Here is a 24,595-nt window from a genome sequence, read left to right as displayed (position 1 = left end):
TTCACGCTCTTGGGGAAATTTACAAAAATGGCTTCGGAGTAGACCAACTTTACATGGTATATTTTTTAAAAGTCATTTATTCAGCATCATGATCAGACTATTACATTTAGCAATCAACAGCATGGGTGCCAAAAAAAAAATCTACATTAACCCTTTGTTGGAATGTTTTACATTTTCCACAGAACAGAAACTAAAATAGCCTGTTATACAATTAGTCACAAATACAGTCCTCGAGTTTTTTGCCCATACACAGGAGTATTTGTCTAAAACTGTCTTCATTGGACCTGCCACCACTGTGCTTGGCTGAGTTCACAAACCTTTTGTAACCTGCAGCCTCCCTGACACTTCTCTGGCTCTCCTCTCCTGCTAAGCTTTGTTTTCTAAGTAAAATCTTCTGCCACAGCCATAGCTACTGCCACTACTGAAACCGCCAGAGCCACCCTGGGTTTGTGGTTTGGCAACGTATTGGTCTCCACCACTATAGGGGCCAGAGCTTCTGCCTCCAAAGTTTCGTCCTTTCATGGGTCCAAAATTTGAAGACTGATTGTTGCAATTGTCAAAATCATTGTAGCTTCCACCATGTCCAAAATTGCTTCCATTTTTACCATATCCATTGTAGCCATCCTCACTGCCACCATATCCACCACCAACACAGTTGCCACCAAAGCCACCACTACCACTGAAGTTTCCTCCATGAACAAAGTTGTCATTCCCACCAAAATCACCTCCACAACCACCACCAAAGTTTCCAGAACCACTTCAACCTCTTTGGCTGGATGAAACACTAGCCATCTCTTGCGTTGACAGGGCTTTCCTAACTTCACAGTTGTGGCCATTTACAGTATGGTATTTCTGAATGACAGTCTTATTCACGGAGTCATGGTCATCAAAGGTTACAAAGGCAAAGCCTGTTTCCCTGCCATGGCCTCTGTCAGTCATGATTTCAATCACTTAATAATCTTTTAGATGATGTTCTTCAGTGTCTTCTTTAATGCCACCAACAAATATCTTTTTCACAGTTAAGTGGGCACCTGGTCGTTGAGAATCTTCTCTTGAGTCAGCTCCTTTTGGTTCCACAACTCTTTCATCCACCTTGTGTGACTTTGCGTTCATGGCTGCATCCACCTCCTCCACAGTGGCGTTTGTGACAACCCAAACCTCTGGAGTGCTTGGTGTTTGGGTCTCTCATTATCACACAGTCTGTGAGCTTTCCCCATTGCTCAAAATGGCTCCTCAGACACTCATCGGTTGTTTCAAAGCTCAACCCTCCAATGAAGAGCTTTCTCAGCTGTTCAGGCTCTTTATGAAACTCTGACTTAGACATGACGCCAGGAAGAAGAGACACTTTGACAATGCTTCCTGGGTGCCATCCACAGGCAGAAAGTGTCATTTTAAAATTATTAAACTTCTTAAAAATGTAAAGTATTTTAAGCCAACTAAAAACATGATTTTACTATTAGCATAATTTTAACATCTGTCAGAATATTCTATCCCTTTGCATAAAAACACTTTTCTATGACCCACTTAATTTTTAATCTTTTACTTAATATATAAATCAATTTCTGCAAGTCAAAAACTTTATTAATTTTTACTTTTACCAATTTCGTTTACTTATTTGGATAGTAAAACCCAATTTAACTTTGAGTCCCTGGGGAATATAAAACAAATTTGTTTTATGTTAATTGATGTTTAAATGAAAATGTATAAGAAATCTGTAATTGAACTTTTTAATTTAAAAACAAAGTTTAGTTTTTTAAAGTTGCCATCAATCCATTTTATTTAGACTTTCTGTTTGGTTCTGTGAGGGATCATAACACATTTTTTGTATTGTCAATAGTTCTGAAACATATAAATATTAAAAATTCATTTAACATTTTATGTAGTTCAAGTTTTGCAAAACTGTTATGTATAATGCTATATACACAAACAAATACACACATGCACAATACATACATACGTGTATGTATAATGTTTTTTGAGAAAGACACTCACTCATGATTCATCCCATTTGCTTGCTTTGAATATCAGTATATTAAAATATATTTTATCTCTCATGCAGTGTGATAATCATGAATGTTAGACTAGTTCTTTTATGTTTCAATTAAATAGTGCCATCAATGCATCATTTTGGAAAGTAAATAGAGTTTTTGTGCAATATATTTAATTTCTGCATAAAAAATAAACTGAAACATTGTTACTATCTTAGTTGGAGATTAAATCCCAAGTCTACAGGCTCACTTTTCTTTCCTTTGAGCCAGCCTATCATCCTCTGCTCATGTGGGCTAGACGTTTTTATAGAAACATACACATGAGACAGAGCACACATTGGGTGTCAAGAGATAGCCTCTTATGCTTTCACATAAAATACATTTTTAATAATAAACACCATGATAAAAAGGAGAACTAGAGTATGTGAGAGTACAAAATAAGGAAAACTAAGCAAACTAAGTGGTAAGGCCATTTGAAACTTAGCAGGACATTCACAAGATAGAAATGAAAGACGTGAGGAAGAACAGAGATTATCAGCCAAAGCCCAAATAAAACAAAGAGTAAAGTGTCTTAAAGTGATAGAGAGATATGCCATATTACCTTAAAATAGAAAAGTAATAGAAACAGCAGTGAGATGAAAACCGAGTAGGTTAGAAGTCGACTATTAACAAAGGGTCTTGTAAAGCATAGTGAAGCTTGATAGTATCCAAATATATGGATTTGGGGCTCATATTGTTCTTAGTATGTGTCCAAGTTTGTTACTTATTAGATATGTGCGCTTGGGCCAGGCACTAAACTTCTTTTCAAATATATGTTTTTGGATGTATAAAACTGAAATAATAATTCTACCTTCTATGATTTTTCTAATAGTAGGGAGATATGGCATATACATACATTAACAGAGTACTAGGGAAATTTTAATCCTTTGTGTCTACTATGTATTAATGTTATAAATATTATACTTTGCCTTGTATCATTAGGAGTTATGCTGAGAACAACCTCCTCTACCTAAGTATCTATATCATTATTTGGGAAGAAAAAAGTCTTATTCTTCCCCAATAATTTGCATGGCCAATATTATGTTGATATATAGCTGCAAGGGAGGTAGGATTCTTAATGTTTAATGATGCAGTCTTTGTAATACAATTGAGAAAGGAAGAAGGTAGTTTGAAGAAGTATTTCATAATCCCATCCGTAGCACAATCTATAGCACATGCAAAAAAGCTTTCTATAAACACAATGCGACATAACTGAAAGGTCCTAACATGATGAATTTTTCCATTCAGGAAGATCTCTGCAGCTATAGGTTAGTGGACTGAAGTTATAGGTGCTAGGAGGCATTTACTTTTTCTGTAACTTAGGAGAGAAGGTCACCCATCAGCAAAAGGTAAAGGGGGATGCGAAGCATTTTAGAAAGATGTTTTGACAGTTTCCAAGCAGAAAGTGAGTTAGAAGTGACTAGGAAAATAACTATGTCAAGGAAGTGTTAATGTTGAAGATCACAGCAACAAACCACCCAAAAATATACATAACTTTTAGAGAACATATTACATCATATTTGAAAATGTAATAGCTTAGAAAAAAATTGCCAGTTAATGTATTCAATACATAATTATTGGTTTAATTTATATTATGCATAGCTTAAAATGACTGAGGGGTTATTACATATATCCTTTCTATAGCCCACAAATTTAAGATCTCCTTCAGGGTAAAAAAAAAAAAAAGCTTAAAAATTACTGAAACTAACTTTATATAACTTATATTAAAGGAAATTATCAGAATACATTTGAAAGACAGTGTAGAATTTGGGCTGGGATAAGCAAATTATCTTCATTGGATAATAATAAACTCTCATTGAGACCAAATTTTTCAAGACTTTAACAGCAAACCACGTTTTGTTTTTAACGTTGTGTCAAATTAATAAATGTAAATTTCCAACATTCTCCAAAGAAACAGTTCATTTATGAAAAGTGAGCATTTCATCTAAAATTTTGCATCTGGTAAATATTATATCTAGGGAATATTTTAAATGACGAGAATTCCTAAAAGATTTGAAAAGCAAAGTATAAGTAAATGTATATACTGTGAAAGGAAAATAAATCTCGGAAGCTCACAATCACTAAGCCAAGAGAAAAGCCAAGTCGGGAATTATGACAGAAAAACATTTCTCCCATTTTATTCCTAAGTAAGATGGCTACAAAGATGAAAAGTTACATACCACCCTCACAATTTGCCCGCAAGGAAATTCCTTGTGGACAAAGGACAGACAGAACTCAAAGTCTTCCTCTGAGGCTCACCTGAAACAAAAGCATATTTGATTGCTTCTTCCACCCTATTGTTTATGTAAAAATGCAGATTCACTGAGCCAGTGTTCAGTGGAAGGCTGATCAGGGACTCAAAAAAATGCAATCTTTTGTCTCTTATCTACTTATGACCTGGAATACCACCTTAAGTTGTCCTGCCTTACTGGACTGAACCAATGTATACCTTACACATATTGATTACACATCATGTCTCCCTAAAATGTATAAAAGCAAGCTGTACCCTGACCACCTTGGGCTTCTGTCATCAGGAACTCCTGAGGCTGTGTCACAGGTGCACCCTTAACCTTGGCAAAATAAACATTCTAGATCGACTGAGATGTGTGTCAGATATTTGGGGTTCACAATTTGGCAACCAATGCAAGGGACTCTGAGCAGAGGTGGAGGTGGCTCTGACCTTTCACAAATCTCCTATTGGTGCTTGGTACCAGCTTGAGCTTTCTTTATGGCTCAAACCAATAGGACAATTTGCTGAGGTCTGGGAGCTTCCCTCCCTCCAGAGAATCCCTGATCTCCCAAAATCTGGTTGAGATCCAAAGTTTATTTTGCTGTACCACTCCTTTTCTGGAGTTTTACTTTCTTCCAACAAGGAAGGCAAGTTTTCCTGCTTCCATAATGATGGAAGGCAGTGATTCCTTTCTGGAGTTTGAACTCGCTTCCAACAGGGAAGGCAAGTTTGAATTTTTTTCTGCTTCTAGAATGGTAGAGAGCAGTCTAAGACCCACTCCGAGGTTAAGTAGCTGAATTAGGGTCTCGGCTTGGCCTAAAGTTGCGATTAACAGCCAGCTGGTCTTAATTTCTCCTCACCATTAGAATACTCAGTAATCATATTGTGAGGGTATTTTTGTTGTTTGTTCCCGTCTTTCTGTCATCAGATTTGACCAACTCCAATTATGGATAACAAGGCCTCTCTGAATTGGCTAAAATTCCTCGCGCCTGCAAAAGAGTAAAAACAAAACAAAACAAAACAAAACAAAACCATGCACTTGGTTTCTGTTTTTGCTTCCTGTCTTAGAAAAGCAATTGTTCTTTCATTTACTTTTCTTTCCCCTTATTCCTCCTTCTCCCTGCGCCATTTTTGGTAACAAGAAAATCTAGAGACTTCTAATGACTTGAACCCTTTAAATAACTCAAAACAAAGCGCCATGTTTTCTTTGTGGAGTTTCAAGAGTTATGGGCAGATTCTCTTTAGGTCTAAAACTATTCTCTCCTGTATTTGTATTACCTAACCCCTTTGGCTTTGGGGGGTACCAGAGATTACCTTGTACTATGAGAGGATTTGACCATGGTGTGTAATTGAGAGGTGACAGCATGCTGGCAGTCCTCACAGCCCTCGCTGGCTCTCGGCGCCTCCTCTGCCTGGGCTCCCACTTTGGCGGCACTTGAGCCCTTCAGCCCGCCGCTGCACTGTAGGAGCCCCTTTCTTGGCTGGCCAAGGCCGCAGCCGGCTCCCTCAGCTTGCGGGGAGGTGTGGAAGGAGAGGCGCTGGCGGGAACCGGGGCTGCGCGCGGTGCTTGCGGGCCAGCGCGAGTTCCGGGTGGGCGTGGGCTTGGCAGACCACGCACTGGGAGCCGCCGGCCCGCACCACCGGCCCTGGGCAGTGAGGGGCTTAGCACCTGGGCCGGCAGCTGCTGTGCTCAATTTCTCGCCGGGCCTTCGCTGCCTTCCCGCGGGGCAGAGCTTGGGACCTGCAGCCCACCATGCCTGAGCCTCCGCCCCCTCCGTGGGCTCCTGTGCCTCCCGAGCCTCCCCGACGAGTGTCGCCCCCTGCTCCACCGCGCCCATTCCCATTGACGGCCCAAGGGCTGAGAAGTGCGGGCGCTCGTCGCGGGACTGTCAGGCAGCTCCACCTGCAGCCCCGGTGCGGGATACACTGGGTGAAGCCAGCTGGGCTCCTGAGTGTGGTGGGGACTTGGAGAACCTTTATGTCTAGCTAAGGGATTCTAAATACACCAATCAGCACCGTGTGTCTAGCTCAGGGTTTGTGAATGCACCTAATCGACACTCTGTATCTAGCTAGTCTGGTGGGGACGTGGAGAACCTTTGTATCTAGCTCAGGTATTGTAAACGCACCAATCAGCACCCTGTCAAAACAGACCACTCAGCTGTTTTGACCCTGTCAAAACAGACCACTCAGCTGTTTTGACCCTGTCAAAACAGACCAATCAGCAGGATGCAGGTGGGGCCAGATAAGAAAATAAAAGCAGGCTGCCCGAGCCAGCAGTGGCAACCGGCTTGGTTCCCTTCCACACTGTGGAAGCTTTGTTCTTTCGCCCTTTGGGTCCACCCTGCCTTTATGAGCTGTAACACTCACCAGGAAGGTCTGCAGCTTCACTCCTGAGCCAGCGAGACTAGGAACCCACCAGAAGGAACAAACTCCGACACTCCGCCTTTAAGAACTGTAACACTCACCACTAGGGTCTGCAGCTTCATTCTTGAAGTCAGTGCGACCAAGAAGCCACCAATTCCGGCCACATAATGGTGAGTGAGAACTACAAAGTTAAAGATGGCTGATGACGGTTTTCAGGAAGTGGTCTTGGCTTTTTTTTTTTTTTTTGCTCCTAGGAAGTTGTTGTTTAGGATCCTAATTCTAATTCAGAGGTGCATTCTAAAGAGTATTCTCCATTGCCTTGCCTACTGGTATTAATTTCGATTGGCTTCTTTGCGTATTTGCATGAGGAACCGAACTGTCGTTCTCATAAACAAACGAAAAACTGAGTTTTCTCAGCTCTGAAGAAAAAGGGCATTTTGCTCCTCCCAGCTGAAAGGCGCCCCTGGGTAACCATGGGCCAAGTGGGACTGTCTGGGGGGGTTGACCTCCCCCACCCCCCCCCCCACAATGTGCAGTGGCCCTACAGGGAACTCCCAACAAAATTAGTTTTAAAATGCTCATACAGGAAGTGCATATAGAAGCTGATCACTCCACACTTTGAGCCCTCCTGGAGGTGCTAGACCAATGGAGAGAGAAACTGAGGCAAGTAAGAGGGCGGAAATTAATCAGTGGTGACACACTATGAAGTCCCACACAGAATCAGCACACACGACTCACTCCACTAAAAACCTTGGCCACAGCTCAGTTCCTCATTTTGAGAAAAAAAAATGTGAAAAACAAATCGTCTATGAATAATGAAAGACAACAAGAATGACCCCTCTCAGGCACCCTATTTGGTTTTATGGTGCCCCTACTTGCAGGTGGTTGTGTAAATGGAAGGGCACGCCAGGTTTTTCAGTTCTCCAGGTGGTTACAGGTTAGGTCTGTTCTTGTGAACATTTTAAATTGACAGGTAAATTGCATTAAGGAAAATTCAGAGCCTGAAGGTCGACCTGCACCTATAAAGTTCCCAAGTTCTCCATCACTCTGCTTTCTTTTGTGCCTGTTTTAAGTCTGCTGTTACTTCTCTACTGAGATAAAAATCCACTGTTTGCATCCAACCATTTATTTTGCTATAGTTTTTGCAAACCAATGAGTTTGTATGAATATCTTATGGCTAGGGTTCTGAAGTAAAAGCTATAGGATCTTTGTTTGCATGAGTTTGTATGTGTGGGTTTATGTATATGTACACGTATTTTGTTACATGTTTTTGGCCACTAGGTACAAAATTTGGCTTAAAGAATACTCAAAAACTAAATAATCCCAAATGCTTTTCAAGTTCATGTGAATTAGGTAAAATCTTCAATAAGCTAGCTTTAAAATTATCTGTAAATTAATATTACAAATGTGTTAAGAAATGTCAGCACACATTTTTGTTTGCATTTATTGATCAAGAGATGTCATACTTATTATTGTCAAATACTATAAGGCATCAAAATTTGATATAAGGGTTATTAAACTATAAACTCAGCCCAAAACAGAATTATCTTTGCTTGTATTTTTTATAAATAAGACATTAATATTGGTTTAATGAAAACAGCCCAGTCTTTAATTATTTAGTAAAATAACCGTATGTTGACTCTTAAGTTTCTTATGTAAACACTTGAAATTCACAGGCTATAAAATGGCTGACAGGCAAATAACTTTAAATGATCACTATCTCAGTTTTCATAAATTAGGTAAGCTAGTAAAATAAAACAATTAGGAAAAGGTAACGGGATAAATACTTGTAGAAAAATTTGTCGTAATTTAGAACCTAAAGTTAAATTAAATAATTGATTTTTTGAATGGGTATTTTCCAATTAAAAAATATATATAATAGAAAAGCATTTTTTTCTACAAAAAACTGTTGATGCCAAAAGGTGAATAATTTTTGTCTAATTCAAAGCTCATTTAAAGGTTATGTATAAAACAAGGTAAAAGGAACCAGGAATTAAGAAATAAGAAAGACGTAAAGAGAGTTATAGCAATATGGGGGGCATTTTTGGTAAAGAAAGCTTAAAGAAAAATAATTTTATGAGAAAGAAACTTGTATGGTAAAATTTTGCCCTAGAATAAAATGATTGTCTAAGAAAGAGGGATGTTCAGGGCAAACCATGTACCAAGCATGTCATGTATGGTCTGTGAGAGACATAATAAGAGGATTTATATTTTAAAAAAAAAACAAAAAACTTTTCTATGATCTAGTTGTCTATAATTAAAGGAAAATTATTTATTATGGTCTTTCTAGAGATTGGGTTTTGATATGTAAAGAAAACCCACTTATATGCTAAATAATTGCTTAGAACAATAAGACTTTTTAAGGTATTGTTTTACTCTTAATAAAATTACAAAACATATTGTGCAAAGTTCAATGTTTATTGCGTCTCATTCTCAGCTCCTTTAAGTTTTCTTTTTTTTTTCTTTCTTTCCTTGGGTTCTAACTGTTTGTTGTGGCCTGATGCTAAAAATGTTTTATGTTAAAGGTCTACAGGAAGTGTTTTCTTCCAACAAAATATTCTGTGCTCCTGGCTTCAAATTGTTCTACGAATCCAAAAATTTTCACATATGACCCAGAAAACACCTCCTATGTCTAATTCAAGTACGGCTTTCAGTAGATCTGACTTGCAGGTTATCTAAATGTACTCCCCGTAGGGAACAGCGGTCACACTGCGGAAGCTCTTTTCTTTTGCCTTTTGGTAACTGGCCTAACAAATTTTGTTTTATCACAATAATTCCTATGTCATTATTATTCAGTGCTGGTTTGCTTAGAAGACAACTGCAATTTTTTTGTAATTAAATTTATTGCATCTGTGTAACTTTTTGTATGTGCTTTTAAAGTCCTTATGCCATTCAGTTACAGTGCTTTGACTCCTGGGTCTAAAAAGAACCCCAAGTCACACAGCATTTGCTATTTCCTTGATAAGCAGTATCATATTGTGGCTAAAAAAAGGATTTTAGCATCAGAAAGACCTGAATTTAAATTCTAAACTCACTACTTACCAATTATGAGGCCTCAGGCAAGGTATTTAATCTCTCTATAACTCAGCTCCCTCATCTTAAAAAGTGTCAGCTAAATCTTAAAAAGTGACAGCAGTTAAAGCCTTGTCTTCAGACCCAGTAGAAGATGCCAATCAAAATAGTGCATTCGTGAGATACAGAGCCAGAAATTAAAACTATGCAACTCAAGGCCCAAGGACTATCATGGAAGAGGCTGTAATGGCCGATTTTGAGAGATAAACTAAGTTCAGCTTCTTTAGAAATTAATCATTAATGTCAGAGGCACACTGTGCAAGACTAGCATATAGGATTCTGTGTCAGATTAACTAGGTTTTCCTGCAGCATTACCCACTTTTAAATAAATGGTTATAAAGGTTATAAAAAGGCTTATGTAAATTATATCTTATAGTCAAGATTAATATTTTACAAATTGTTTATAATATTTGAGAGACAGATCTAATCGGCCTTGTGCTGTCTTTATTAAGGCTTATTGTTTGGAAAATTAAGTCTCTTCTCTCAAAAATAAAGGTTTCTGCCTATTTTGAAATATTTGACTTATCACTTTGGGTAAATGAATGACTTATTTTACAATAACCTATGGTCCTATTTTGTGATATCAAGTGTTTTAAGCTTTTTATTTTCGACAAATTTTCAAAATCAAATTCTAACTTCGGTCCTCCTCATTAATTTTTTATACTGTCTCCTGAAGTTCAAAAGAGACATATTCGGCTCTCATTTTTGTATAATAAAATCATACAGAAAGTATTGTCTAATATGAAAAACTGCTTAACCTTCTTTGGATTATATTTACAAAGATGTGTCATACACGTACAGGGAGGTGTTTAGTTACCAATCAGATTAAATGCAGATAGACTCCCTTCACATACGTAATAATCAATCTCTCAAAGGACAAGTGAAAAAAAAAAGTAGATCCTAAAAGCAGCAAGAAAAAATATATAATGGAACTCCAATACACTCAGCAGCAACATCTCATTGAAAATCTTACAGGATGGAAGAAAGGGGGATGACATATTCAAAGTGATGAAGCAAAAAAGATTTTCAATGAAGAATAGCATACTCAGTAAATCTATTCTTCAGATATAAAGAAGAGAGAAATAATTTACTAGGCAAACAGAAGCTGAGTGAATTTATCAACACCAGAACTCTTTTAAAAGAAATACTAAAGGGAGAGATGTTCAATCTGAAAGAAAATGTGTAATAAGAACACATCTGAAGGTATAAAATTCACTGATAAAAGCAAGTATGCAGACAAATTCACAATATTGTAATAGTCTGAATACGTTGTGGGTTACAAAGCATTCATATTTTTAGCATGAAGACTACAAGACAAAACTATTTAAATAATAACTACAATAATTTTCACGAAGTAAGCAGTATAATATATGCAAAATGAGAAATAAAATCAATATGGAAGAGGAATGACGTTGAAGTGTAGAGGTTTTTTTTTTGTTTTGTTTTGTTTTTTTACTTTTTATTCGTTTGTTTCTTTTATCTGTGATCAAAGCTAAATTGTCTGGAGTGCAAAATAACCTGCTAAAATTGTAACTTTTTTTAAGACTTATGGAAACCACAAAGCAAAAACCTATAATGATACTCTAAAAACAAAAAAAGGAATTAAAATGTATTATCAAGAAAATCACAGCCACAAGCAGACCGTATAAAAGAAAAAAAGGAAGAAAAGGGTTACAAAACAACTAGAAAACACATAACAAAATGGTAGTACCAAGTCCTGACCCATCAATAATAACCTCGAATGTAAATGGCCTAAATGCTCCAATAAAAGTGCAGAGTGGTTGGATGGATAAAAAATACCAGGACCCAACTACGTGCTGCATACAAGAAACTTACTATACTTAAAAGACATGTATAGAATGAAAACGAAAGGAAGCAAAAATAATATTGCATGCAAATAGAAACATAAAGAGCAAGAGTAGTTATATTTAAATAGAACAGGCTATAAGTCAAAAATGGTAAAAAACAAACAAGACAGAAGGTCATTATATAATGATAAATGGGTCAATACAGCAACTGTAAATATATGTGCACCCAACACCAGAATACCTAAATATATAAAACAAATATTAATAGAGCTAAAGGGAGAGATTCTCTTCAATACAACAATAGTAGGAGATTTCAGCATTCCACTTTTGCAACAGACAGATCATCCAGACAGAAAATCTGTAAAGAAACATCAGAGTTAAACTACATTCTAGACCAGATAGACCAATCAGACATTTACAAAACATTCCATCCAAAAGCTAAAGAATACACATTTTTTTAAGCAACACCTGGAACATTCTTCAGGATAAATAATATGTTAGGCCACAAAACAAGTCTTAAAAAATTTTTAGAAATCAAAATGATACCAAGTAACATCTCAGGCCACAATGAAATAAAACAGGAAATAAATAACAGGAAGAACTTTGGAAACTGGACAAGTACATGGAAGTTAAACCACATGTTTCTGAATAATGAATGAGTCAATAAAATAATTAAACATGAAATTTAAAAATTCCTTCAGATAAATGAAAATGGAGGCATAATTTACCAAAACCTGTTGGATATAGCAAAAGTAGTTCTAAAATCAAGTTTTTAGCAATAAACACCTACATCAGAAAAGTAGAAATATCTCAAGTGGTGTAAAAGAGATACACCTCAATGAGATAAAAATATGAAAACAATCTAAACCAAAAATAAGTAGAAGGAAATAAATAATAAAGATCTAAGCAGAAATAAACCCGAGCACAAACAGGAAAGATCAATGAAACAAAAAGCTGTGTATTTTTTTAAAAAATTAAATAGACAAACCTTTAACTAGACTAATTAAAGAAAAGCAGAAAAGACAAAAATTGAGGTGAAAGTAGAGACATTACAATGGACAACACAGAAATACAAAGGATTATAATTATAAGACATAATTATGAACAACTATACCAAAAAAACCTGGAAACCATAAAGGAAACAAATTCCTGAACACATACACCTTATCAAAATTGCATGATGAAAAGATAGAAAACTTGAACACACCAATAACAAGCAATGAGAGAAAAGCAGTAATAAGAAATCTCCCATCAAAGAAAAGCCCCGTATATGATGGTTTCACCAGCTTCTAACAAACATTTAAAAACAAATGCCAGCTGGGCTTGGTGGCTCACGCCTGTAATCCCAGCACTTTGGGAGGCCGACGCGGGCAGATCACGAGGTCAGGATATCGAGACCATCCTAGCTAACACGGTGAAACCCCATCTCTACTAAAAATTAAAAAATAAATAAAAAATAAAAAATTAGCCGGGCGTGGTGGCGGGCACCTGTAGTCCCAGCTACTCAGGAGGCTGAGGCAGGAGAATGACGTGAACCAGGGAGGCGGAGCTTGCAGTGAGCCCATATCGCGCCACTGCACTCCAGCCTGGGCAACAGAGCGAGATTCCATCTCAAAAAAATAAATAAAATAAACAAATAAATAAATAAATGCCAACGCTACTCAAACTATTCACAGAAATTGAAGAGGAGGAAATACTTTGCAACTCATTTTATGAGGCCAGCATTACTCTGATACCAAAGCTATACAAGAACACAAAAAAGAGAAAAGTACGGGCCATTCTCTCTGAGAAGCATAGATGCAAAAACCCTCAAGAAAACACCAGCAAAGTGAATCAAACAACAAACTAAAAAGCTCATTCACCATGATCAAGTGGGATTCATCTCAGGGAGGCAAGATGGTTCAATATATTGAAATTAATATAGTGATGCAATAAATTAACAGAATCAAAGATAAAAACCATATGATAATTTTGGGAGATATTGAAAAAATCCAATAAAATTAACACCCATTTATGATAAAAACACAACAAATTAGGTACAGAAATAACATATCACAACACAATAAAGGCCATATATGATAAACCACAACTAATATCATATTGAACGTGAAAAGTTGAAAGCTTTTATTCTAACATCTGAAACATGACAAGGATGCACACTTTCAGTACTTATATTCAACATAGTGCTGAAAATTAGGCAATCAAAACAAATGAACATTGGAAAGGAAAGAGCCAAATTATCTCCTTTCAGACAACATGATCACACATATAGAAAACCCTAAACACAAAATAAATAAAAAAGATATTCCTTGTTCATGAACTGTAAGATTTAATGTAGTTAAAATATTCATATTATCCAAAGTGATCTAATGATTCAATGTAATTCCTGTCAAAATACCAATGACATTTTTCAAAGAAATAGAAAAATAATCTTAAAATGGATATAGAAATGCCAAAGCCCTTGATAGTCAAAGCAATCTTAACTAAAAAGAACAAAGCTGGAGGCACCACACTACCTGACTTAAAAATATAATACATAGCTACAGCAATCAAAACAGTACGGTACTGGCATAAAAACAGACACATAGATTAACAGAATAGAGAACCCATATGTAAATGCGTACATTCATAGTTAGCTGATTTCTGACAACAGTACCAGGAACATACCTGAAGAAGAATAAAACTAGGCCTCTATCTGTCATTATATACAAAAAATCAACTCTAATTGGATTAAGGACTTAAATGTAGGACCCAAAACTATTAAATTACTAGAAGAAAACATAGGAAAAAAATGCTACATGAAATTTGATTCAGCAAGGGTGTTTTGGATTAGACCTCAAAAGCACATGCAACAAAAACAAAAACAAACAAGTGGGGTTAAATCAAACTAAACAACCTCTGCACAGCAAAGGAAATAATACTCAGTAGGGTGAAGAGACAATCCAGAGAATGGGAGAAACTATTTGCAAACTCTGCATCTGACAGGAAGTTAATATCCAAAACATGTAAAGAACTCAAACCATGCAATAGCAAAAACACAAACAACCAATTTAAAAACGGGCAAATGGGCTTGGTGCGGTGGCTCCAGACTACAATCCCAGCACCTTGGAAAGCTGAGGCTAGAGAGTCGCTTGAGCCTAGGAGTTCAAGACCAGTCTGGGCAAGATGGTGAGACTCTCATGTCTACAAAAAATGTTTTTAAATTATCCAGGTGCAGCCGGGCATGGTGGCTCACGTCTGTAATCCCAGCACTTTGGGAGGCTGAGGCAGGGGGAATACATGAGGTCAGGAGTTCAAGACTAGCCTGGCCAACATGGTGAAACCCTGTCTTTACTAAAAATACAAAAATTAGCCAGTTGCATTGGAGCATGCCTGTAATCCAACTACTTGAGAGGCTGGGGCACGAGAATCACTTGAGCCCAGGAGCGGCTGTGGTGAGCCGAGATTGTGCCATTGCACTCCAGCCTGAGTGACAGAACGAGACTCTGTCTCAAAAAAAAAAGAAAAAGAAGAAGAATAGGGAGAGGGAGAGGAAGAAGAAGAAGAGGAAGAGGAAGAGGAAGGAAGGGAAAGGAAGGGAAGGAGAGGGGAGAGGGATGGGGAGGGGAGGAGGAGGGGCAGGGGAAGGGGAAGGGGAGGGGGAGGGATGGAGGGAGGAGGAGGAGGAGAAGGAGGAGGAGAAGGAGGAGGAGAAGGGGAAAATTAGGCACAGTGGCGTGTACCTGTAGTCACAGCTTCTCGGGAGGCTGAGGTGGGAGAATCCCTTGAGTCTAGGAGTTCAAGACAGCAAGGATGACTGCACCACTGCACTGTAGCCTGGGCAATAAAGTGAGAACCGCATCTCCCCATCTGAAAACAATTATATATTAAAATTTATTTATTTATTTATTTAAAAATTTATTTAAAATAAAATTTTATTTATTATAAATAACTTATTTATAAATTATTTATATTATATGTATGTCGTTTATTATAATATTTATTTATTAAAAATAAATAAATTAGTATGTTGAAGAGATATCTGCACTTCCATGTTTATTGGAGCACTATTCACATTAACGAAGATATGCAATCCAACTAAGTGCCCACCTATGGATGAATGAGTAAAGAAATGTGACACATGCACACTGTGAAATACTACTCACCCATAAAGCACAACGAAATCCTGTCATTTGCAGCAACATGAATGAACCTGGAGGACAATATATTAGGTGAAATAAGCCAGGGACAAAAAGACAAACACTACACGACATTACTTATATGTGGAATCAAAAACATTGATCTCACAGAGCAGAATAGTGATTATTAAGGATGGGAGGAGACCATGGGGAGATGTTTTTGAAGAGGTACAAAATTACAATTAGATATGAAGAATAATTTCTCCTGTTGTATTGCACAGTAGAGTGACTATAGCAGGTAATAATGTATCCTAAAAAACAACAAGAGGAATGTTTGAATGTTATCACCACAGAGAAATGTTAAATGTTTAAAATTATGAATATGCTACTTACCCAGAATCGACAATTATAGAATGTATAGATGCATTGAACCATCATACTGTACACAAAAATACAATTTTATGTGTTAATTATAAAAAATTTAGAGACAGCTATGACAGTTTAATTAAATAAAACAGATTCCCAAGCTAAACACTTGCATTAGTACCAAACCTGTAATATATCATGTGTCTAACTAAAAAATGAAAATAGTGTGAAGAAACCAATTATACCAATATATTAAAATTGATTTGCAAAAATATTTTTACAAAAATATGATATTGAATACTAAATAATTTAAAAATACTCCACAATAAACATACTTTTTCATAGATAATGAGATTGTAAAAAATTGAAGAGACAGTATAATGTAAAAATAATATATGAGAATTTCATTTAGATTTACTGTAGAAGATACCAACATTATATTCATTGAAATAGTAAGCTACACACTAGGGTATATATTGCAGCTGTATACAATTATAAATAATTTCCTACAGAAGTAATGAAAATCAGCCAAATAGCTTAAGTCCTAATGTGACATGGCTCTGAATTATGATAAGCCCTACAATGCAAGCTATAATTTATTTTTTAAAAGGATTATCTTATTGTTGAATTTTGTTTAGGGCTTACAATAAGAAATTTTGAATTGAGAAAATCTGGTGAAAGAATATTGATTAATTTTTAAAAGATAATATATCTGTATATTTAATATATATGCTATTATAAATGTGTAACATTTTAAAATGTAATATTTTATAGTTACATATAATATATATTTGTATATATGTCATATAATGCTGTATGTTACTTTATTAAAGGAAGTTATGTATATTTCAATAAAGGCAATGCTCACTGACCATAATTCAATCAAATTAAATATAACTATCATTATATAATAATAAATATAATAATTATATAATAATTACATATAATAAATTATGTCATACTTGTATATTCTGTTATTGTTATATAATATAATTAAATATAATTAATTAGTAGAAATGGGGTTTTGCCATGTTGGCCAGGCTGGTCTGAAACTCCTGACCTCAGGTGATCCACCCACCTCGGCCTCCCACAGTACTGGGGTATGAGCCACCGTACCCAGCCTAAATCATTTCTTCTTACTCATAGTCAATTTTCTTTATTATGACACACTTGCCTCATCAATAACAATATCATTACATGTCTGTTTAATTATCAGTCGTTGCTCTTCACAAACATACAGGATTTAGGGTGTTTATATTCAGCTTCATTTTTTATGGTTTTATTGAAAACTTTAATATGTAGAGAAATAAAAGAACATGACTTTAGGAGATAAAACTGCTGACTAATATTCATTTAAGTAAGTTTAAAGAAAGAAGACCGAAAGAAAATAACAGATAACAGATATTTTGAATACTACTTTTAATTATGATGTTGCTGTGGTTTTGTAAAAATTTCTCTTTCAAACACATCATATTTTAGCAAAAAATTGGAATTATTAAAATTATCAGGAAAAAGCTTGATGTGGGTTTTTGAGTTACAGGATACTACTTTTTTATTATGTATTTTTCTACTCCTCTTATTCTTAGTAACTAATATAAAGTTTAGCAATTTCAACTTTATTCATCAACTCCTTAAATCCTCCCAAGCTTTGTTTAAAATTAATTTGTTAAAGAATATGGGGTACAATGTTAAATTATAGTGTTGTAATGCTCTAATAAATTAGCAATTTTCCTGCCACTTTGAGCCCTTTATATGAAAGCCCTTGATTTCTGCTAAGTGTCATTAATTAGCATTTTAATGTCATTAAACTATTGTAAAATACTTTACATATTTTAGTGGAATATAAGTCATATTAAAATTTGTTCTTTAGAGAGCATTTGCAAAATTTAAATATATGCAAAGATTTGTAAGTGCCTTTGCAGCACATTGTAGTACTTTTGCATTAATTAATTGGGAAGATAATAGTTCCTACTAATTATTCCCATATAGTAACGGGTGAAAATTACAAAAATAATGCTTATGTACAGAATAAAGGACAATTTATCTTGTATGCTTCTAGGAAAACAAAACAAACAACAAAGAGTAAACAATAAATGATCTCACAGGTTTTTTTTTTCAGTATCTCCTAGTCATGTATTTACAAAGATGAACACTGTTTAATTTGCTTGATAAAATCTAGTTTCCTTATGGATGAAAAACAAATCCTTGGAGTTGCTTTGCATATTGTATGGTCACTTAAAAGTCTCCCAGAAACAACTCAAGGTACTCCTAGGAAGTCCTCAGTGTTTTGAAATGCAGTGTGAAAATGTACTTGAGATGTACCAGGCACCAGTGAGTTTAAATGAGTAAACTTAAGAAGGAAAACTGTAGGCATGATTTGTTTGTGTGTGTGCCTGCAAACAGTAAGTTATAAATTATCTAGAAATTTGTATACGAAATATAGTATAATCGGTTATCACAAAGGCAATGCACACAAAAAATGTAGAGTTGAACACACACAGACATATATATGTGCATGCACACAACAATTAGGCTTCACAAGGAGAAAAAAATAAAGGGTAATTAGGTGACCAAGATTCTGGTTCAGATTTGTCCTTAGCTAATCTTTGACAATTTCCATGTTATTTAACATAAATCAAATCGTCTTATAGAAACAAAATTTATTTATTTATTTATTTATTTTATTTTTTGAGACGGAGTTTCACTTTTGTTGCTCAGGCTGGAGTGCAATGGCACGATCTCAGCTCACTGCATCCTCCGCCTCCCGGGTTCAAGCGATTCTCCTTCCTCAGCCTCTTGAGTAGCTGTGATTACAGGCATGTGCTACCACGCCCGACTAATTTTGTTTGTATTTTTAGTAGAGATGGGGTTTCCCCAAGTTGGTCAGGCTGGCTTCGAACTCCCAACCTCAGGTTTTCCGTCCGCCTCGGCCTCCCAAAGTGCTGGGACTACAGGCGTGAGGCACTGCGCCCGACCAGAAACAAAATTTCTTAGAGATCATTTAGGTACCCTTACACATAATTTATGATTGCTTGGAACCACAAGGTAAGAAGACTATGAAAAAGAGCAGTTAATTGATTTCTAGATTTTTATGTATTTATTTATTTATTTTTAACCTCAGTTACTATATGATTGATGGTTCCAAGTTGGAACTGTGTAAGACTAGTCACATATAAAATTTTGAGATGAAAAACAAATGTTCTGTTTGGGATGGATTAAATTTGAGATATCCTTCACGTTTAATTAATATTAATCAATTATAATTAAATTACTTAATATTTATATTGAATATAAAACTGGTTATTTGAGTCTAGAGCCCAGAAGAGACATTTTAATTTGTGGATATACATTTGAAAACTTTCTGCGCATATGTGGTTTTTAAAGCATAGGTAACCTAGGGACATTGCGTAAATAGACACAGATGCCACAAACTGAACTCCAGGGCACTACCAAATTTTGAGCTAAGAAAGAGAGAACTTAAAGAATTGACCAGTGAGATTAGAAAACCTGGAGAATGGTATACTGAAACAAGTAAAGTAAAGGTTTCAAAACTGACAAAGTGATTTAATAACGCAAATATTGAAAAATTGTCATTAATTAAAAGATTTAAAATTGACTAATGCACATACCAAATGCAGACAGATGTCAATCATTAACAAGCAGAAATTACATGGCATGGCATGAATAAACCCTGGAAGAATGAAAAAGGGGAAATAGAAACAATTTTGAGCCTTTTATGGGGAGCAGATAAATGGTCCAGGTATAAGAGGAGTATACAAAGTCTAGAGACCAGATCATTTAAAAAAAGTGTTTTTTTCGTATGTTTTATATGTGTAGGAACGTAGTTTAATTTGCCAGCAGAAAAATATTGTGGGAAAACAAACCTGCTCAAAACGCACTCAATTTCATCAGTTCCTTTGTGAAAACATTAGAGTTATAACAAAGTCAAAACCTATGCAAGTATGTATAGTAGATTTTTGAGAAATTGTTGGACCTTTGTCTTTATATTTTATTAGCATGAATACAGAGCTTTCATTGTTATTGAGACATTGGGAATTATTTCAAATATTCTTTCAAAAATGCTAAGAATAAATGAATAAAATATTTGACATTGATTTTAAAATTCGACTGGATCATTCATTTAAAATTATTTTGTACTAAATGTTGTAGTATTTTTCTAAAGTGAAACATATAATTTTCCACTGTCTTAACGCCAAGCAGCCATTAAATATCAAATGAGTGAGATAGTGAATACTTCAAACCTAATTTAATGAGTGGATCAAATAGTCCAAAAATTAGTATTGAAAGTGTTAATATTTAGGAAGTATTATTTTCAAAAAGAAGGAAATTACTCCCAAAGTGAATAGGTAAATGCACACACTTTAACTTTCCTTACATAATCAAATAAGAGTCTAAAATTAATATTTATTTGATAGCATAATGGTACATTTTAATTTATATCTGAGAGAATGTTACTAAATGAGATAAACTGCAGAACAAATATTTAAATGATAGGAATGATTGAATGAAGCAACAGCTAAGTTTGTGGATGAATTTTACAGATTCTAAGTAATTATGATACATTCACTTGCTCAATTTTACTGTAACAAAAAATTTTTTCTGTGAATTTCAATTGAAATACTACTGCTTGGTTTCTATATTGAACATGGTCTTGAAAGTCATGCTGTATGCATCTAAGGGTTATTAAATATATATTGTGTGTTGCACTAGAAAAAGAACAGGATACACATTTTCTGCTAATTTTCTTATAAAATAAATTTTAAAAATTTCTGCATTTACAACAAAGGCTGAGAGTTGTGGGATGAGGATTACCTTCTCCAACAGAGATTTTAAGCAGAGCTAGAGCTGAGTTTTCCTGGTCAGTTGAAAGACAAGATAATATTTTTAACTGAATATTATTTTTGTTTTTCTTGTTAGTGAAACATGACTGAGTATGATTACATATAACCAGTAATATTTTATTGCTCCAAGAATTAGTATTGGTACACATTTCCTGTTACTAGTTGTTATAATAATTCTTATGTGGATAAAATACAGATACATTTGGAACATTTTTAACCTTTATTTTAAGGACTTGTTCTATTACCAGATACTTTGGGAGGATTTCTTTGCTATAGAAAATAGAAAGACAAATGATATTTTCCACACTAGGGATGAGGGGGCAGATCGTGACTGCTTCACTTCTTCTTCCACTTCTGGAATTATCAAATACAAAATAGGTCATGCTGTTCGTTTTTAACTATCAGTGGAATAGCAAATAAGCCAACATTTCTTCCACTTGGGTGATCGTCATCAGCATTTATCTTGCTTGGCATTTTTTTTTTTCTTGCAACTTCCTTGGAGAATATTTTTTTAACATTGGTGATTATCTCATTTTGGGAGAAGGATAGCAAGTGTCCAACTGGTGATTTTTGTGCCATGAGTACTCTGAGAAGATGGCTTTTGTAACCATTAACCCATCAGTTACCTGGAAATATCCTTACATTTTTAGATCTTTTGTTAAATTTTGAGTGATTAATAAGTTGTGTCAATCTGAAATAAGCCCTACTGAAATGTGAAAACTCTGTCAGTTATATAGAAAATTGGAAACAATTATTCTACTTTGGAGAAGTTGAATCTGCAAGTTCACTTCCCATGATATCAAGACAAAACACTTATAGGTATGTGAGTGTAGGAGTGTATGTAAGAGTCCACCACATGTCTTATGACATGTGTCTTGATTGCTCGAATTATTTTCTGACATAAACCAACTCTCATTCTTCTCCCTCAAAACATAATTAAAATTGAGAGTCAAGATATGCTGCCTTAGGAATTAATTGGTTTACATAGGAGAGTAAACTTCCTCTTTCACATGTAACAGTTGAAAATTATCTGGTGGATGACTCTATTCCAGGAGCACTTGGCTCCACTGTCCATAATGCATGTCTTTCCTCTCTGCAGTTGTTGCCATTTTGCAGCCTGGGTACAATGTTTTCTGTTTTATAAAATGACCTTGAAGTTTAGCACATTACTTATGCTTTCATTCCAGGTTAAAGAAATGCTATGACGATATTCCAGGTAGACAGCCATGTGTTCATTTTCAGCATAGAGGTAAAGTTGCAAGAATAGATGTGATGAGACAATTTATCAGTTTCAGCCATAGGTACTTAGTGGAAGCTCAGTAAGTGTGTAATATATTCTTATCGTTATCATCATTAACATTATTAAACATTATAATGATTTGAGTGGTGGAGGGAATTGGCATCTTTATATTAGTAACTTTCCATGTGACTTAGGGAATATTCTTTCATTAATTTTAATGTCACTGAGTAGATTTGTGTGTGTGTTTCTATGTATACATCCTAGAGATATTTTAGTACTTGTTAGTATTGTTAAATTTATAAATGGGATTTCCTCACATATTTCTAGAATAAATATCTTTTGTGTATGTAATAAAATTATTAATTTTTGAATATTACATTTTTTAAAGAAAGAAATGTTCTTATAATTTTGAATCATTTTCCCATGGTTTAGCTCAGGCCATCCAACTTAGCAATCATGCCACATGAAATAATTGTAATTTAGACTGCTAAATTTAAATATTTACCTCTTCTTCTTTTTTCATTATTCTATGTTCCTGTTGTATAAGGTCCACAAAGAAGTTAAGTGAGAGCATTCCTGTTGGGCACACTTATCTTTTGTCCAGAGTACAGTGAGAAAGCTATTGGTCATATAGCACTAAACACAATTTTGGCTCTTTGTTAAGACGTATTTCCCTATTCCTATTTTACTTATTATTTTAAACGCAATGTGTGTTTAATTTTATTAAATATATTTCAGTATACCTTGATCATATTTTTAGAATTATTGGATATTAATAGAAGGAATTTGAGACACAAATTATTATTTCTGTAAATTATATTGATAGGTTTTTTTCTCTGGCAAAAGCATTTTAGTATAATTTGTCTAATCTGGATGCAATCTGATAATATTAATAAATGTTTAATGGCTACTACTTATTGACACCTTTCTTTTAACCTTTTCCCCACAGAGTGCTCATTACAGCACAGACAACACTGACTTGAACCACCTATACAAGTGGACAATTTACATGGAGAACTTGTTTAAACTATATAAATGCTGACTTAGTACTCTGCTATGCATAGGGCACCACGTGTACTAGCTGACTTTCTTAGCCTACACATAAAAACTAGTTACTGTTTTCTCTTCTAGCTCTAGGGTTTTTTTTAAATGCTGGCATTTTGTGTATATATATACACACACATACATACATACACACACACACAAATACATTATATTTTATATGCATATGTTATATGTACATAATATATGTGTATACTAAATTGCATGTATTTATATTATATATGTATATATATTTATGTGTATATACACACACAAACATACACACTCACATTTATAATGTAAATTTTTCTACATAAGCGTGCTGGACCTGGCTGAAAATGACTTGCTACCGTGTATTGTTAATGTTTCTTTCCCAACTTTTATGTTCAGGGATGTTATGTTAGCAGGTTAGAATTGGTTACTGTCGAAATACATACACTAGGGAAACTGGCAACTGCCACAGACTATTGTTCCCACCAGAGCGTTAGTTTTCATCATTTTTCAACACACCATTTGTTCTATGTCTTCTACTTCCACCTTAAATACTAGTTAGTAAGTTTCTTTTTATATACTTTTGCTATCTACTTAGAAATAAAACTATAATAATAACTATCTCTAAAATGCAATCTGCTTATTCAAAAGCGTTTTCCCCATACACATAGTTAGTATACTTTTTTGACCAAACCTATATTTACCTCAAATTAGATAGATGCACATGGCTCTCTTGTCCTAGTAATGTTTCTTGTAATGCCTTTTTTTTTTACCATGTCACAGTCTTAGAGAAGTAGAAATATCATATTTATACATTGTGTACATGTTGCTTTCTTAGCTACTGAATATTTCTAGCCTGAAAAATTATATTTGCATTATTTACTTTAAACTATATTGCCCAAATATACATTTTTTCAAGAAATAACATATTAATATATTACTTGCAGACACTTTGGATCAGTTTCTGGCTTTCCATTTTCCTCGTGATTATGTTTCTATTTTATGACCACCACATTTTTTATCCTCACTTACATCATAGAAAAATTATTAAAGCTCACACCAATTTAGTTCATATGTCTATATGCCAATTCTTACTGTACTTTTTTTCCAAAGAGAAGAAAGCTAGTATATAATAGATTTTCAAAAATGTATAAGTGTGGATGGTGTGATGCTTTAGAATGAATAGCACAAGATTATTCTTAAATACTTTAGTGGGAGTTATCATTATTATTACCATTATCTCCAATTTGATCATTGTGTCCTCTTAGCTGTTAGCTTTCTCATCAGAATCAATTGTGAAAAAGTACTTCCAGGAATGCAATTAGATAAAATTAACATTGGCTGAAGCATAGATACCATTAATATCTTCTAAGCAATATATTTTTTGAAAAGATATGAGAGAATTTTTAACCCACAAAATTTCAATATGTTGAAATGCTTAAAAAATGTTGAAATGCTTAAAAAATAATTGTTGTA

At 34.7% G+C, this 24,595-nt stretch overlaps 1 pseudogene; it reads right to left on the bottom strand.

The window, feature by feature from the left end:
- Positions 1-323: 323 nt before the first annotated feature.
- Positions 324-1,324, bottom strand: LOC101151367 (heterogeneous nuclear ribonucleoprotein A1-like; annotated as a pseudogene).
- Between the last annotated feature and the right edge of the window lie 23,271 nt (positions 1,325-24,595).

The sequence above is a fragment of the Gorilla gorilla genome, chromosome 1, assembly GCF_029281585.2.
Source record: "Gorilla gorilla gorilla isolate KB3781 chromosome 1, NHGRI_mGorGor1-v2.1_pri, whole genome shotgun sequence".
In the NCBI taxonomy this organism is placed as follows: Eukaryota; Metazoa; Chordata; class Mammalia; order Primates; family Hominidae; genus Gorilla; species Gorilla gorilla.
The sequence above is the reverse complement of the archived record's forward strand: the minus strand, read 5'-3'. Positions and strand labels throughout refer to the sequence as shown.